Raw genomic sequence first — 15,107 nt, 5'->3', positions numbered from 1 at the left:
GGGAAAGGCAGATGCAGACGCATCAAGCACACCCCCTTAGCGAAATCAAGCTGCCAAGCAAGAGAATTAGCTTCATATTTCAAAAGTATCTGAAACTACCACATTACAGACTACTGAAAAAACTACAAATATTCTCAGGAATATAGTATTATTTAGCAGTCGGGCTTGGTGATGCACACCCTTAATCCCATCACTCAGGAGGCAGAGACAGGCAGATCTCACATCTCTGAGTTCGACGCCCGCCTGGTCTACAACGTGAATCCAGGACAGCCAAGGCTACACAGAGAAACCCTGTCTCAAAAAAAAAAGAAAAAAAAAGCAAACAGAAAGAAACCAAACCTGTGTCCTCTGTAAAAGCAGCAGGCACCGCACTTGAGAACCTGAGGCAAGAGAACTAACTCACATTTGAAGTCATCCTGGGCTACAAAATGAGACTCTGTCTCCAACAATTAAAAACACCCTGTCTCAGCCAGGCTTGGTAGGTCACACCTGTAATCCCAGCTCTCAGGGAGACAGAGACAGGTGGATCCACAAAGCAAGTCCAGACAGCCAAGGCTACACAGAGAAACCCTGTTGGGGTGGAGGTGGGGGGTGGGGGAATCACCCAGTCTCTGCTCAAAGTGGGAGCAAATTAACAAATATGTATCAGTTATCCCTTGAGAACTCCCATCCTCTTTGCTAAAGGCTGACAAAACATATGAAGAAAACCAAAAGTAGGGTTGGGGATGTAGCTCAGTGAGAAAATAAACACGAGAGGAGGAGGGCCAGGACACAGAACAAAGTAACTGCTAAAGCAAGATGGTTTCACAGCACTGCCTCACCGCAAACAACACATACTAGGATGTCAAAACAGCAAACATGAACGTCTCTTGAAGCTGGTGGGATACCGCACAGGTCAAAGCTAAGGGCAGCTGGTTAAGGGAGACCCCATGAACGGTGGGAACAAGATCCTTCCTGCACCCCTTAACCATGATTGAGTTTCTGTCAACAGGTTTCACTGAAGGGGGGGAAAGGCAGACGCAGACGCATCAAGCACACCCCCTTAGCGAAATCAAGCTGCCAAGCAAGAGAATTAGCTTCATATTTCAAAAGTATCTGAAACTACCACATTACAGACTACTGAAAAAACTACAAATATTCTCAGGAATATAGTATTATTTAGCAGTCGGGCTTGGTGATGCACACCCTTAATCCCCTCACTCAGGAGGCAGAGACAGGCAGATCTCACATCTCTGAGTTCGACGCCAGCCCGGTCTACAAAGTGAATCCAGGACATCCAAGGCTACACAGAGAAACCCTGTCTCAAAAAAAGAAGAAAAAAAAAAGCAAACAGAAAGAAACCAAACCTGTGTCCTCTGTAAAAGCAGCAGGCACCGCACTTGAGAACCTGAGGCAAGAGAACTAACTCACATTTGAAGTCATCCTGGGCTACAAAATGAGACTCTGTCTCCAACAATTAAAAACACCCTGTCTCAGCCAGGCTTGGTAGGTCACACCTGTAATCCCAGCTCTCAGGGAGACAGAGACAGGTGGATCCACAAAGCAAGTCCAGACAGCCAAGGCTACACAGAGAAACCCTGTTGGGCTGGGGGTGGGGGTGGGGGTGGGGGAATCACCCAGTCTCTGCTCAAAGTGGGAGCAAATTAACAAATATGTATCAGTTATCCCTTGAGAACTCCATCCTCTTTGCTAAAGGCTGACAAAACATATGAAGAAAACCAAAAGTAGGGTTGGGGATGTAGCTCAGTGAGAAAATAAACAGGAGAGGAGGAGGGCCAGGACACAGAGCAAAGTAACTGCTAAAGCAAGATGGTTTCACAGCACTGCCTCACCACAAACAACACATACTAGGATGTCAAAACAGCAAACATGAACGTCTCTTGAAGCTGGTGGGATACCGCACAGGTCAAAGCTAAGGGCAGCTGGTTAAGGGAGACCCCATGAACGGTGGGAACAAGATCCTTCCTGCACCCCTTAACCACGATTGAGTTTCTGTCAACAGGTTTCACTGAAGGGGGGGAAAGGCAGACGCAGACGCATCAAGCACACCCCCTTAGCGAAATCAAGCTGCCAAGCAAGAGAATTAGCTTCATATTTCAAAAGTATCTGAAACTACCACATTACAGACTACTGAAAAAACTACAAATATTCTCAGGAATATAGTATTATTTAGCAGTCGGGCTTGGTGATGCACACCCTTAATCCCATCACTCAGGAGGCAGAGACAGGCAGATCTCACATCTCTGAGTTCGACGCCAGCCCGGTCTACAAAGTGAATCCAGGGCAGCCAAGGCTACACAGAGAAACCCTGTCTCAAAAAAAGAAGAAGAAAAAAAAGCAAACAGAAAGAAACCAAACCTGTGTCCTCTGTAAAAGCAGCAGGCACCGCACTTGAGAACCTGAGGCAAGAGAACTAACTCACATTTGAAGTCATCCTGGGCTACAAAATGAGACTCTGTCTCCAACAATTAAAAACACCCTGTCTCAGCCAGGCTTGGTAGGTCACACCTGTAATCCCAGCTCTCAGGGAGACAGAGACAGGTGGATCCACAAAGCAAGTCCAGACAGCCAAGGCTACACAGAGAAACCCTGTTGGGGTGGGGGTGGGGGTGGGGGAATCACCCAGTCTCTGCTCAAAGTGGGAGCAAATTAACAAATATGTATCAGTTATCCCTTGAGAACTCCCATCCTCTTTGCTAAAGGCTGACAAAACATATGAAGAAAACCAAAAGTAGGGTTGGGGATGTAGCTCAGTGAGAAAATAAACACGAGAGGAGGAGGGCCAGGACACAGAGCAAAGTAACTGCTAAAGCAAGATGGTTTCACAGCACTGCCTCACCACAAACAACACATACTAGGATGTCAAAACAGCAAACATGAACGTCTCTTGAAGCTGGTGGGATACCGCACAGGTCAAAGCTAAGGGCAGCTGGTTAAGGGAGACCCCATGAACGGTGGGAACAAGATCCTTCCTGCACCCCTTAACCATGATTGAGTTTCTGTCAACAGGTTTCACTGAAGGGGGGGAAAGGCAGACGCAGACGCATCAAGCACACCCCCTTAGCGAAATCAAGCTGCCAAGCAAGAGAATTAGCTTCATATTTCAAAAGTATCTGAAACTACCACATTACAGACTACTGAAAAAACTACAAATATTCTCAGGAATATAGTATTATTTAGCAGTCGGGCTTGGTGATGCACACCCTTAATCCCCTCACTCAGGAGGCAGAGACAGGCAGATCTCACATCTCTGAGTTCGACGCCAGCCCGGTCTACAAAGTGAATCCAGGACAGACAAGGCTACACAGAGAAACCCTGTCTGGAAAAAGAAAACTAAATAAATAAATACATAAAATAAAAAGCTGGGCTTGGTGGCACTTTAATCCCAGCACTGGGAGGCAAAGGCAGGTGGATGGATCTCTGAGTTCGAGGCCAGCCTGATCTACACAGCAAAATCCAGGCCAGCAAGGTCTATAAAATAAGTCCCTGTCTCAACAAAATAAGTAAATGAAAATTAAATAAATAAAAAGAAAGTAATGAAAAATAATATAATCTTACAGGAAATCTGAGGGGGGAAAAGTCTGGGGCTGTCTGTTCTTCCAGAGAACAGGGATCTATGAGTCCAGGAAAGCCAAGGCTACACAGAGAAACTCTGTCTTTGGGAACAAACAAATAACAAAAACCAGTATCATATCATAGAGCCCATTTGCTTCCCAAAATAAACACTGAAAAGATACATATATGTGTAATCCTTTTCCTTAAGAAACAGACAAAAAGGCGGGCATGGTAGTGCACCCCTTTAATCTCAGCACTCAGGAGCTCTGTGACTTCCAGGTCAGCCTGGTCTACAAATTCCCAGTCAGCCAAGGCTCCACAGAGAAACCTTGCCTTGAAACAAACAAGCAAACAAACAAACCAAGAACAGACACAGGGGGCTCCTTTTCCTAAAAACACATAAAAGTGAGTACTCAGGAAGAGCAGCGACCTGGGTGAAGGAAGGTCAGTGAAGGCTGCTGAGAGCAGTGAGATCTAACGAAACCTACAGATTAAAAAGTCATCTAAACCAGGCATGGTGGTGGGACACGCCTTTAATCCCAGGTGTTTGGAGGCACAGGTCAGCCTGGTCTACAGAGTGAGTTTTTGGGCAGCTAGAGCTATACAGAGAATCAATGACTGGAAAGAAACAAAACAAAACAAAACAATTTCTGGGGAAGAAATGGGTGAAAAGGGGAAATAAATGGAGAAAAATGCACATGAGGAAGGTCGCAGAAGAAGCAATGTAACCTGTTTCTACATTCATCTGAAATTAGCCTCTTGTGGCCTCTCGTCTCTCTTCACTCATCCTCACACCAAAAATAAGCAGCCTTGACAAGCACTATAAATCAAAAGGGGCAGGTTAGAAGAGGTGGGGAGCGGCAGAGCGCATTCTAAGCGGGCCTGAAATTGCAGGCTAGCAGCTCCTAGCAAAACACATGGATGTGCTAGAAGCTGGAGCCCCTCACCACTGAGACAGAGAGGAAAGCACAAGCTAACCCGCTGGGAATTCAAGAGAGTACACAGAAGCCAATGCTTCATTAGAACAATCAGTTAAAATAACCCCATCCATGCAATGCCACTTCCTCACGAACGCTTTCCTAGGGGTAAGTGATCTCATACATTGACACATATTTTCATTTTACCATCTTCATTTTCCCTTTGTACATAAGGAACTAGAGTTAGCAAATGGCAACATATCCAACATCTAGTTCTGACTAGTAATCAAATGTACAAACTAAATCTGAAGAAAGTCTAATGGACTTTGTTTCCACAGTTGCTAACTTCTATGTTGAAATCGGATCTGTTTACAGAAACAGATCTATGTAGCTTCCAAGGTTGGGCCAATTTAAAGTCCAAAACAACCCCCTCACCATCTAAACATTCAAAAGTCAACACAGGACACACTGGACATTTGCTCTAATTCACCACTGCCCAGAAACGCCAAGCAAACGTGTTCTGTTCTTTCTGCAACTCACCAATTCCAGACAGGCATGGGGTCCTCATGAATGGAATCACAGCACTTGAGTGCTGAAGCAGCAGGATGGAGGCCAGCCTCGGCTACACAGTGGATTTGAGGGCAGCCTTGGCTACACAGTGGATTTGAGGGCAGCCTACAAGACTTTATTTCAAAAACCAAGCAAGGACAATGGAGACAGCTTGATGGGTAAGGGAGATGCGTGCGAGCCTGAGTTCAATCCCTGCCTACGGTGAAAGAAAATTCAGCTCCTAAATTATTCTCTGGCCTCCACACACGCCATGGTACTCATGTTCCTGTAAATAACACACACACACACACACACACACACACACACACACACACACACTCACACACATCTTGTAAGTTTCGTACATTACTGAGTTTGTTTTTAGACAGTGTCTCTCTCTATTTAGCCCTGGATGTCCAGGAAATCTCTAGGTAGACCAAGTTAGCCTTGAATTTACAGAGATCAGCCTGGTTAGCTGGGCGGGGTGGCACACACCTTTAATCCCAGCACTTGGGAGGCAGAGGCAGGAGGATCGCTTGGAATTCAAGGCCAGCATGATCTACAGAGTCCAGGAGAGCCAAGGCTACACACAGAAACCCTGTCTCAAAACAAAAAACAAAAACAAAATAACAAAAAACAGAGATCTGCCTGGCTCTACTTCTCAAGTGCAGGGATTAAAGATGCCCACTACCATACCTGGCCCACGTTTGTTTTGTTTATCTGTGTGTGTTCATATTAACTACACACAATCATTCAGGGCTTCCCCCGCTCCCCATACCTCCCATGACATATTTCTGAGACAGGATCACACGTTGCCCGGCCTAGCCTTAAAATGACTATATTGCTGAGAATGACCTTCAACTCCTAACACTTCTGCCACCACCTCCCAAGTGCTGGGATTATAAGATGTGCCACCAAGCACAGCTTGTTTTTTGTTTTGTTTTGAGGCAGAATCTCTAAAAAAATATAGGCTAGGCTGGCCGTGAACTGAATTTTTTTTTCCAAGACAGGGTTTCTCTATGTAGCCCTGGCTGTGCTGGACGCACTTTGTAGACCAGGCTTGTCTTGAACTCACAGCAATCCACCTGCCTCTGCCTCCTGAGTGCTGGGATTAAAGGCATGTGCTGACCCCTTGAACTGAATTTATGGGCAAAGCTAGCCCAGAATTTCTGATTCTCCTGCCTCAATCTCCTAAATTTGACATTATATGTGTACTCCCCATCCCCATACCTCATATCTTTCTTTTTACTTGAAATATACTCAAAAATCTATAATGCCGTTCATGCTAGGCATGGTGGCACAGACCTGCGATACTAACTACTCAGGAGGTAAAAGCGGGAGAATCACAGGCTCACGGCCAGTCTCAGCACAGCCTGAGACCCTGACTCCAAATAGAAGGTAACAAAAGGGCCAGTTATGGAGGCGCTCACCTTTCATCGCTGCGCTCCAGAGGCAGGCAGATCGCTGTGAGCTCCAGGCCAGGCAGGGCTACATAGTGAGACACTGTCTCAGAACACCAAAACAAAGTCCAAAAAAAAAAAGAACTGGAGGCTTGGGTCAGTAATTAAGAGTTTGGGCCTCTCAGGCCAGGTGTGGTGGCTCACGCCTTTAATCCCAGGCAGAGGCAGGCGGATCTCTGCGAGTTCAAGGCCAACCTGGTGTATAGAGTGAGTTCAGACAGCAAAGGCTACACAGAACCTTTGCTGGAGAAGAAAAAACGAACGAAGGAAAGAAAGAAAATAAGTAAGTATGGGCCTCTCTTCTAAAAGACCTGAGTAGGGCTCCCAGCACCCACATGATAGTTCACAACTGTCTGAACCAACATCCTCCTCTGGCCTCCATGGGCACCAGACAGGCAAGAGATGCGCAGACACACATGCAGGCAAAATACTACATGTATAAAAGAAGATTTAAAATATGCACAAAATAAAATAAAAATTAAAAGTACAAAAAGGTTTGAGGCTAGCTCAGTGGTAAGGTGTGTGAAGCTCCGCCTTTAATCTCCAACACAACAGCACATGCCAGTCATAATTTCTCTAAAAAGCAGGATAGTGGGTGATTTTACTTTTTCCTTTCCAAATTTAAAGAATTTCTAAGACATGTATTAGCTTTAAAAGACACTCAAGTTACTTAAGGGCTTATGAGGCTGATATGCTAATGTTTCTCTTACCCCTTTGGGTATAACTCACCGTGAATGCTCACCTGGCCTGTAGTTAATGTTTCTCCTACAGCCAGGCCTCAGAAACCTCGACCTCACTCTCAAGCCTCTCGTGGATGCTTGCAGTTTACAGACACTTCACATGAAGAACCTGGAAGCAGTAGAAAGGTATTTGAAAGGTTAAACTTTAAATTTTTTCTGTGCAAGCTGGGCGGTGGTGGCGCACGCCTTTAATGCCAGCACTGGGGGAGGCAGGGGTGGGCAGATTTCTGTGAAGCTGATATGCGCGAGCAGATTAGCACATTTCCTGGCACGTGGTGTGCTGCTACTGATCTAGCAAACGCCTTTCTCTCAGTACCTGTCCATAAGAACAAACAGAAGCAATTTGCTTAGTCGACATGCCAGAAATATACCTTTACAGTTTTACTTCAAGCCTTGTGTCATAACAAAGAGACCGCTGTCTCTTCCACACAGTATTACATTGGTCCACTACAGCGACAACATTATGCTGACTGGACCATGTGAGGAGGTAGCAACCACTTCTAACTTGGTGACATGCACATCAGAGGATGGGAAATAAATCCAACTAAATTTAAAGGGCCTTCTACCTCAATGAAACTCATAGGAATCCACTCATGTGGGGCATGCAGAAATATTCCTTCTAAGGTTAAGGATAAATTATTGTACCTAGCCCTTCCCACCATGAAAAAAGAAGTAGAGTATTTTAGTGGGCCCATTTGAATTCTGGAGCTAGATAATTCCTCACTTAGGTGTATTATTTTGACCCTTATTCCAAGTTTTACTAGCTTTGAATAGGACCTGGTTGCTGCGCAGGTTGCTCTACCACTTGGGCCATAGGATTCAGCAGACCCCATGGTACTTGAGGTATCAGTGGCAGATAAGGATGCTGTTGGGAGCTTTTGGAAGGCCCCTATAGATGAATCACAGAAGAGACCTTTGGGATTTTGGAGCACGGTTCTACTATCATCTACAGACAACTATGCTCCCTTTGAGTGACAGCTCTTGACCTACTATTGGGCCTTAGTGGAATTCTGAAAGTTTGACGATGGGCCATGATGTGACCTAGGCTAGTCATCATGAGCTGGGTGTTATAAAGTAGGACATGCACAGCAGCAATCTATTATCAACTAAATATAAGTAAAATGTATGTGATCAGGCCCAAGCAGGTCCTGAAGGCATAAGCAATTACATAATCCCAGCCTGTAATCCTAGCACTCGGGAGGCCAAGGCAGGCAGATTTCTGTCAGTTTGAGGCCAGCCTGGTTTACAAAATGAGTCCAGAAAAGCCAAGGCCACACAAAGAAACTGTCCTAAAAACTGGAAAAAAGAAAAAAAAAAAAAAAGAAGGTGCCCGACTGCCTCCTATGTTTCTACTCCCACTGCAGTACCACGTGTTGCCAAGCATGCCTCATGGGTGTGCCCCAAGACAAAGAAGAGGAGACTAGGGGCTGGTTTAGTGATGGTTCGGCCTGTTATGCAGGTGCCACCCAGAGGTGGATAACTACAGCATCACAGCTCCTTTCTAAAGCAACCCTGAAAGATACCAGCAAAGGGAAACCTGCACAGTGGGCAAAACTTCAGGCATATCTGGGGCTCAGGGTTGGTCTCTGCTGTGGGCAGATCGGCATTGAGCAGCAGCTGTAGCCATGTCAGCCTTGGTGAGTGGAAGGCCATGCTGCCGAGCTCATCCTAACCTCCATTTCAGCCATCATGGACACTGTTCATGGGCCCATTAAGAGTAACGTGGATTTGCGTGTCATCCTTGCGCAGGGGCCATGCTAATCTTCTCTGTATCGCTCGCAAATTTGTGAAGCGTTCCAAATTAAAAAAAAAAAGAGTAACAGGGATAGTTAGAGAAGACGCTGACTCTGCTCCCTTCACAGCCAGAGACTTGCAGCAGTGGGCCCACAATCACGGCCACTGGTCTTACCATAGTCCCCACCACCCTGAAGCATCTGGCCTGAAAAGGATGGAATGACCTTTTGAGAACAGTTACAGCAGCAGTTAGGTGACAGCGGGCTGCAGGGCTAGGACAGAGCTCTCCAGAAGGCAGTACATGATTTGAATCTGCATCTAATATAGGGTACAGCTTCTGCCATCGCCAGGATCCATGGGTCCAGGAATCAAGGGGTCAAAAAGGGAATTGTGCCATGTACGATCATCCCTAGTAACCCACTAGGAAAATGTTTGCTTCCTGTTCCCTCTGCCCTAAGTTCTGCTGGCCTAGAAGTTTTGGTTCCAGACTGGGAACTGGCATCTCCTGCCAGGAGCCACAACAAACATCCATTTGAACTAGAAGTTGAGACTTCTCCTGGCTCCTTTGGGTTTCCGATGCCCTTAAGCCAGCAGGCAAAGAAAGGAATAACAACTGGTCCAGATTAGCAGAGGGGAATAGGATTGCTTCTCCACAGTAGAGGTAAGAAAGATTAGCTCTTCTAAACTTAGTGGCGCATGCCTATAATCCTAGCGCTTGTGGAGGTAGAAGCAGATGGAGTTCTGTGAGTTCAAGGCCAGCCTGGTCTACAAAGTGAGTCTAGGACAGCCAAGGCTACACAGAGAAACCCTGTCTTGAAAAACAAAACAAACAAACAAACAAAAAGAATGTCCCTCTAGGAGCATTGCCATCTAGTCTAACATCCATGATGCATTTGCAGCTCTATGAAGGATAGTTACATCGTGTCACGTGTAATTATGACCTGGCTATTGTTTTCGTTTGGAAATTAAGAATGGCCTAAGAGGCCAGGAGGTGGTGGTGCACGCCTTTAATCCCAGCCCTGGGGAAGCAGAGGCAGGTGGATCTCTGTGAGTTCGAGGCCAGCCTGGTCTACAAAGCAAGCCCAGGAGCGGTAAGGCTACAACAGAGAAGTCCTGTCTGGAAAAACAAAAGAAGACAAAAACAAAAACAAAAAACAAACAAAACTGCATACGTAGCCTGGCATGGTGGCGCAAGCCTGCAATCCCAGTGCTGGGGTGGCAGAGGCAAGCAGACTTTAAGGCCAGCAGGGTCTACATAGGGAGTCTCAAAAAATAAAAATAAAAATGGCATAAGTAGATATAAGCAGATACATCAAGTTGACAAGGGGTCAACATGTGATGGCTATTCTTAGTTGTCAACTACAATTAACTAAAACCCAAGCAGGTAGGTACATCTGTGACTTTTTTTTTCCTTAATTAATCATGTAAAGTGGGAAAACCCCCTTCTAATCAGAATCTTGTCGCTTTCTTTTTGTTTTGTTTTTTTCAAGGCAGGGTTTCTCTGTGTAGGCCTGGCTGTCCTGGATTTTGTGGACCAGGCTGGCCTCAAACTCACAGCACTCTGCCTGCCTCTGCCTCCTTTGTTGCTGGGATCAAAGGCGTGAGCCACCATGCCCAGCTGGAAAATATTCTTTTAATCCAGATCTCTCAAGGTAGAAGACCTGCATATTAATCTGGGCCACACCTTCTGCTGGCAGCCTATAGAAAGGACGTGGAAGAAGGCAGCTCGCTCTCTCTGCCTGCTTGCTCTTGCTGGCAAGTCCGTTCTCTCACTGACGTTAGAGCCCAGCTCATCCGTCCGGCCTGCAGACTGAACAACTCCTGGATTCCTGGACCTTCCATTGGTGGACAGCATTGCTGAACTAGCTGGACCACAGCCTGCAAGGCTTCCAAATACACACATATCTCCTGTTCCTCCATAGAACCCTGACTGATAGAACACCTTTCTATTAATGCTTAATTCCATCTTTTTCTAAGAAAGGATCTTGGGCTACTGATTTACATGCCTCTGTCTCAAAATGCAAATCTAAATAATAACTCAAAGACTAGTCAATCCCACCATTATCAAGTCTGTTTCCTAACTGCTACCATGGCAAAAATAGTAAGTTTGTGAAAGGATACATAAATTATCCTCTCTGCTCTTCTCCCAAAAATGTTTGTGTGTGTGTGTGTGTGTGTGTGTGTGTGTGTGTGTGTGTGTATTTTTTAATAAAAATTTGAAAAGTAAAGAGGCTGGATGTACAGGCTCCCATTGTAAAGAACAGATCCAAGAAAAGCTAAAGGGAAAAATATATAAAGGGAATGTAAAACTCAGTCTCTCCTGATACCAGAATCAGAAACAAAGAACTTTTCCACATAGCTTTTTCTTGACCAAGCTTAATGGCACCTGCAACATAAACTGATGAGAATGAGCTCTTCAACATAAACCTGGCCAAAATAATGTTTCAAATTTGCCAACCTACTTGGTATGATCCAGTTTTTCCACGCTTGCTATTTAGCTGTCAACTTAGACAGGGCCTTCCTATCCATCCAGTTCAACATATATGCAGCCTGGCTGTCTCATCCCTGTCTAGCTAAACCCTGCTTCCCAAGAGTCCATGTGTGTCCCACACACTTCAGAAACCCAGCCTTCCCTGTGTTAAGTCTCAGGCATCTCCACTCATAAATTGCCAGAAGACTTGTAAAACAAAAACAATGCTTTTAGTTACATAATAGTAACTTACACAGCTTCTGTCTTAAAAATAGAAATTGGTAGAGTTCTAGCTTAGCATATACAAAGCCCTGGGCTCAATCCCCAGCACACACAACATAGAGCATGCTGGTGCACACCCATAAACCCAGCACTCCAGCCGTGAAGGAAGAGGAGTAAGAGCTCAAGAGTAGCCTACACCAGCTGGAGAGACAGTTCAGTGGTTAGGAGCACAGGCTGCTCTCACAGAGGACCCAGGTTCAACTCCCAGCACCCACAGGGCAGTCTGTAACTCCAGTTCCAGGGGATCCAATGCCCTCATATAGACACATGTAGGCAAAACACCAATGTACATAAGATAATAAATGAACTATAAGAAAAAACACCTATTTAAAACAACAGCCTAAGCCAGGCGTGGTGGCGCACGCCTTTAATCCCAGCACTTGGGAGGCAGAGGCAGGAGGATCACTGTGAGTTCGAGGACAGCCTCGTCTACAAAGTGAGTCTAGGACAGCAAGGCAAGGCTACCCAGTGAAACCCTGTCTCAAAAAACCAAAACCAAAACAAAACAACAATCAGCCTATGCTACATAGCTTCTTTCAGGCCGACATGGGCTACACAGGGCCCGATGTAGGCTCAATTTTCTTAACCAATATATTTTATTACAAACTTATTAACAGAGCGTATGTCACTTATAACCCAACTAACCTAAACAATAGGAAAAGAGGATTAAAGAATACAATAACAAAACTGTAACTCAGTTCCGAGGAATGATTCTCCTGGCGTAATCAGCAGGATTTCTTCTGCTGGAACCTGGAGTAACCAGAACCCCGAACCTCAGCAGGAGCCGGAGCCCCAAAGCCTTCCCCCAAGTGGTTCTCTCTAGGAGTATCTCGAAGTGGAGCCATGAACAGCCAAAACAAGCCCAAGTCTCCAAAGGCCCCGCCTCCTGTAGAGCCCGTGAGCTCTGACCCCAGCCTCCTGTCCTGTAGCGCCCGTGTGCTCTGACCCCAGCCTCCTGTCCTGTAGCGCCCGTGTGCTCTGACCCCAGCCTCCTCTCCCTTTAAGCTCTCTTTGCCTTTATTTCCCACCATGCTGTTCCCTGCTGCTGCTTCAGCCAAACTGTCCTTTTGCCACCCTGAAAATGCCAAGCATCTTTCCACTCTTCTGCTTGAAAAGCTCTCTATGTGGACCCACAGTGAACTGTCTCCCCTCCTTCAGCTCTTGGCTCAAATACCACCACCTTCAGGTATTACCCTTTGTGTGTACCGCATACCTGAAGCTGGGAATTCTGAGAAATCCACACTCAGAGAGTACACATAGGAGTAATCTGAAAGCTGTTTTCTTTTCTCTCTCTTTCTTTTTTTTGTTGTTGTTGGTTTTTGACACAGGATTTCTTTGTGTAGCCTTGGCTGTGCTGGAGAAAAGCTGTTTTCTATAGAAACATCTATAAAAATATGTCTGTTACAAAACTATTTGTATCAGCTACTGGGCTGTTCTACAGCTTTTATTACCTAAGATATATTATGTGAATGGCAGGACAGTATTTACTCACTGTAATTCACAGCTAAGCTTTCTATAACTTGAATGGCCACTGTATAAAGCCCTATCTATTCCTTCCTTCCATTTATTTACTTACTTAATTATTGGTTGGCCTCCAACTCAGAGATCTGGCTGCCTCTGGCTCCTGGGTGCTGGCATGACAGCAGTGTGCCGCTACACTCAGCCTCCTATTCCTCTCTGTAGCTCAGGAAGCTACATGAGCTCAATCATGAATCCAGTCCTTCTTTTTGTTTGGCTCTTGTACACACATGATTTATCAAAATGTTTGGGTTTTCTCCTGTTAATTTGTCTTATGTCAAGTTAATTCACATTCTAGCCAAAGAACCTCAATAGGTGAGGGGTGAGCTATTTTTCATTCCGGTACATCTTGGTTGTCCACTTTTTTTGATCACTCTTGAAGTTTCATTCCCTTATCTGTGTATTTACTTACAGGGGATGGGGCATGCCATGGCACACATGGAAGTCAGAGGTCACCTTGCAGAGTTAGCTCTTCCCTCCCACTATGTGGGAACCAGAGACCTAACTCGGGATGACAGCATGCACCTTTCCTAGCTGAACCATCTTGCCAGGCCCTTTGATTACCATTTTTATTTATTTTTTTATTTTTTTTAATATTTTATTTAATTTTAATTTATATATGTTGGTGTCAGATCTTGGCGTTACAGACAGTTGTGAGCTGCCATGTGGGTGCTGGGAATTGAACCCGGGTCCTTTGGAAGAGCAGGCAGTGCTCTTAACCGCTGAGCCATCTCTCCAGCCCTGATTACCATTTTTAAAGTACTGCCCCACCCTGCCTTGCCGGGCATTCTCTAGGAACCAATCTGCCTTATTTTCCTTATTTTCTTCAGAGTACCTACTATCAGCTGATGTATCACAGACAGAGAGAGACACACATAGACACACACTGGAAACCACTTTGATCTTCTGGAACAGCAGCAAGAGCTCTAAAACACTGTGCCATCTCTCCAGCTCCCGAGGCACATAGTATCTATAGACTGCTGTGCCATATGCACTCACTCCATCATTGACTAAAATGTCATACAACTGTGTGTGTGTGTGTGTGTGTGTTTGCACTCAGCTTAGCTTGTATATATATGAACACGAGCATGAACATGCATTTGGAGGCCACAGGTAAACCCTGGGGATTGCTCCCCAGAAGCTATCTCCCTTACTGGTCTGGAAGAAAACTACTAGGCTAGAGTGGCTGGCTCAGAAACCCCCTTGTCTCTGCTTTCCAGCTTTGGGATTACAAGTGCACACCACTATGTCTTGCTTTTTTTTTTTTGGTTTTGTTTTTTGAAACATCTTTTCTGTGTATCATTGGGTTTCCTGGAACTCACTCTGTAGAACAGGCTGGCCTTGAACTCAGAGATCACCTGCCTCTGCCTCCCAAGTGTCAGGATTAAAGGCGTGTGTCATCACTGCCTGGGTCAAACTTGGATTCTTTTTTTGTTTGTTTGTTTTTCGAGACAGGGTTTCTCTGTGTAGCCTTGGCTGTCCTGGACTCACTTTGTAGACCAGGCTGGCCTCGAACTCACAGCGACCCACCTGCCTCTGCCTCCCAAGTGTTGGGATTAAAGGCGTGCGCCACCACGCCCGGCCAAACTTAGATTCTTATGCTAGCATAGCAAGCATTTTACAGACTGAGCCTTAGCCTCCATTACAGTTTTTGTTTGTTTGCTTTTTGTCTTTCCACTAGAATGAACTACATGAGGCAATAACTTAGTTTTGCTTGGTATTTGTTTCCCAGTGCCTAGAAGAGTCGGGGCTCAATAATTTGGTTAGAGGAAGCTCCCACCATTAATAGTCTGGTTTGCTAAGGTCTTTTCCTCAGATCCTCAGTCCCAGTGCTCTGGGTTGAGATAACCAATGTGAGCAAGATGTGGACTATACCTCAGCT

At 45.5% G+C, this 15,107-nt stretch overlaps 2 protein-coding genes and 1 long non-coding RNA gene across 5 annotated transcripts in view; 1 reads left to right on the top strand and 2 right to left on the bottom strand.

Annotated features, from left to right (window-relative positions):
* LOC311594406 (bcl-2-like protein 1) overlaps positions 1-15,107 on the bottom strand; it is a 109,385-nt gene that overhangs the window by 48,905 nt on the left and 45,373 nt on the right. The window contains exon 3 of the transcript XR_014778074.1: positions 7,211-7,330. The gene's annotated coding sequence lies outside the window, so the exon portion shown is untranslated. The remainder of the gene's footprint in view (positions 1-7,210; positions 7,331-15,107) is intronic.
* Positions 1-15,107, top strand: part of LOC311594415 — a 161,780-nt gene that overhangs the window by 112,495 nt on the left and 34,178 nt on the right. The window contains exon 2 of the long non-coding RNA XR_014778075.1: positions 10,042-10,493. This is a non-coding gene — a long non-coding RNA (uncharacterized lncRNA). The remainder of the gene's footprint in view (positions 1-10,041; positions 10,494-15,107) is intronic.
* Positions 1-15,107, bottom strand: part of LOC311594392 (targeting protein for Xklp2-like) — a 77,140-nt gene that overhangs the window by 31,591 nt on the left and 30,442 nt on the right. The window lies entirely within an intron of this gene.

The sequence above is a fragment of the Acomys minous genome, assembly GCF_964271855.1.
Source record: "Acomys minous genome assembly, chromosome: 3".
Taxonomy (NCBI): domain Eukaryota; kingdom Metazoa; phylum Chordata; class Mammalia; order Rodentia; family Muridae; genus Acomys; species Acomys minous.
This window is presented reverse-complemented; position numbering and strand designations above follow the sequence as displayed.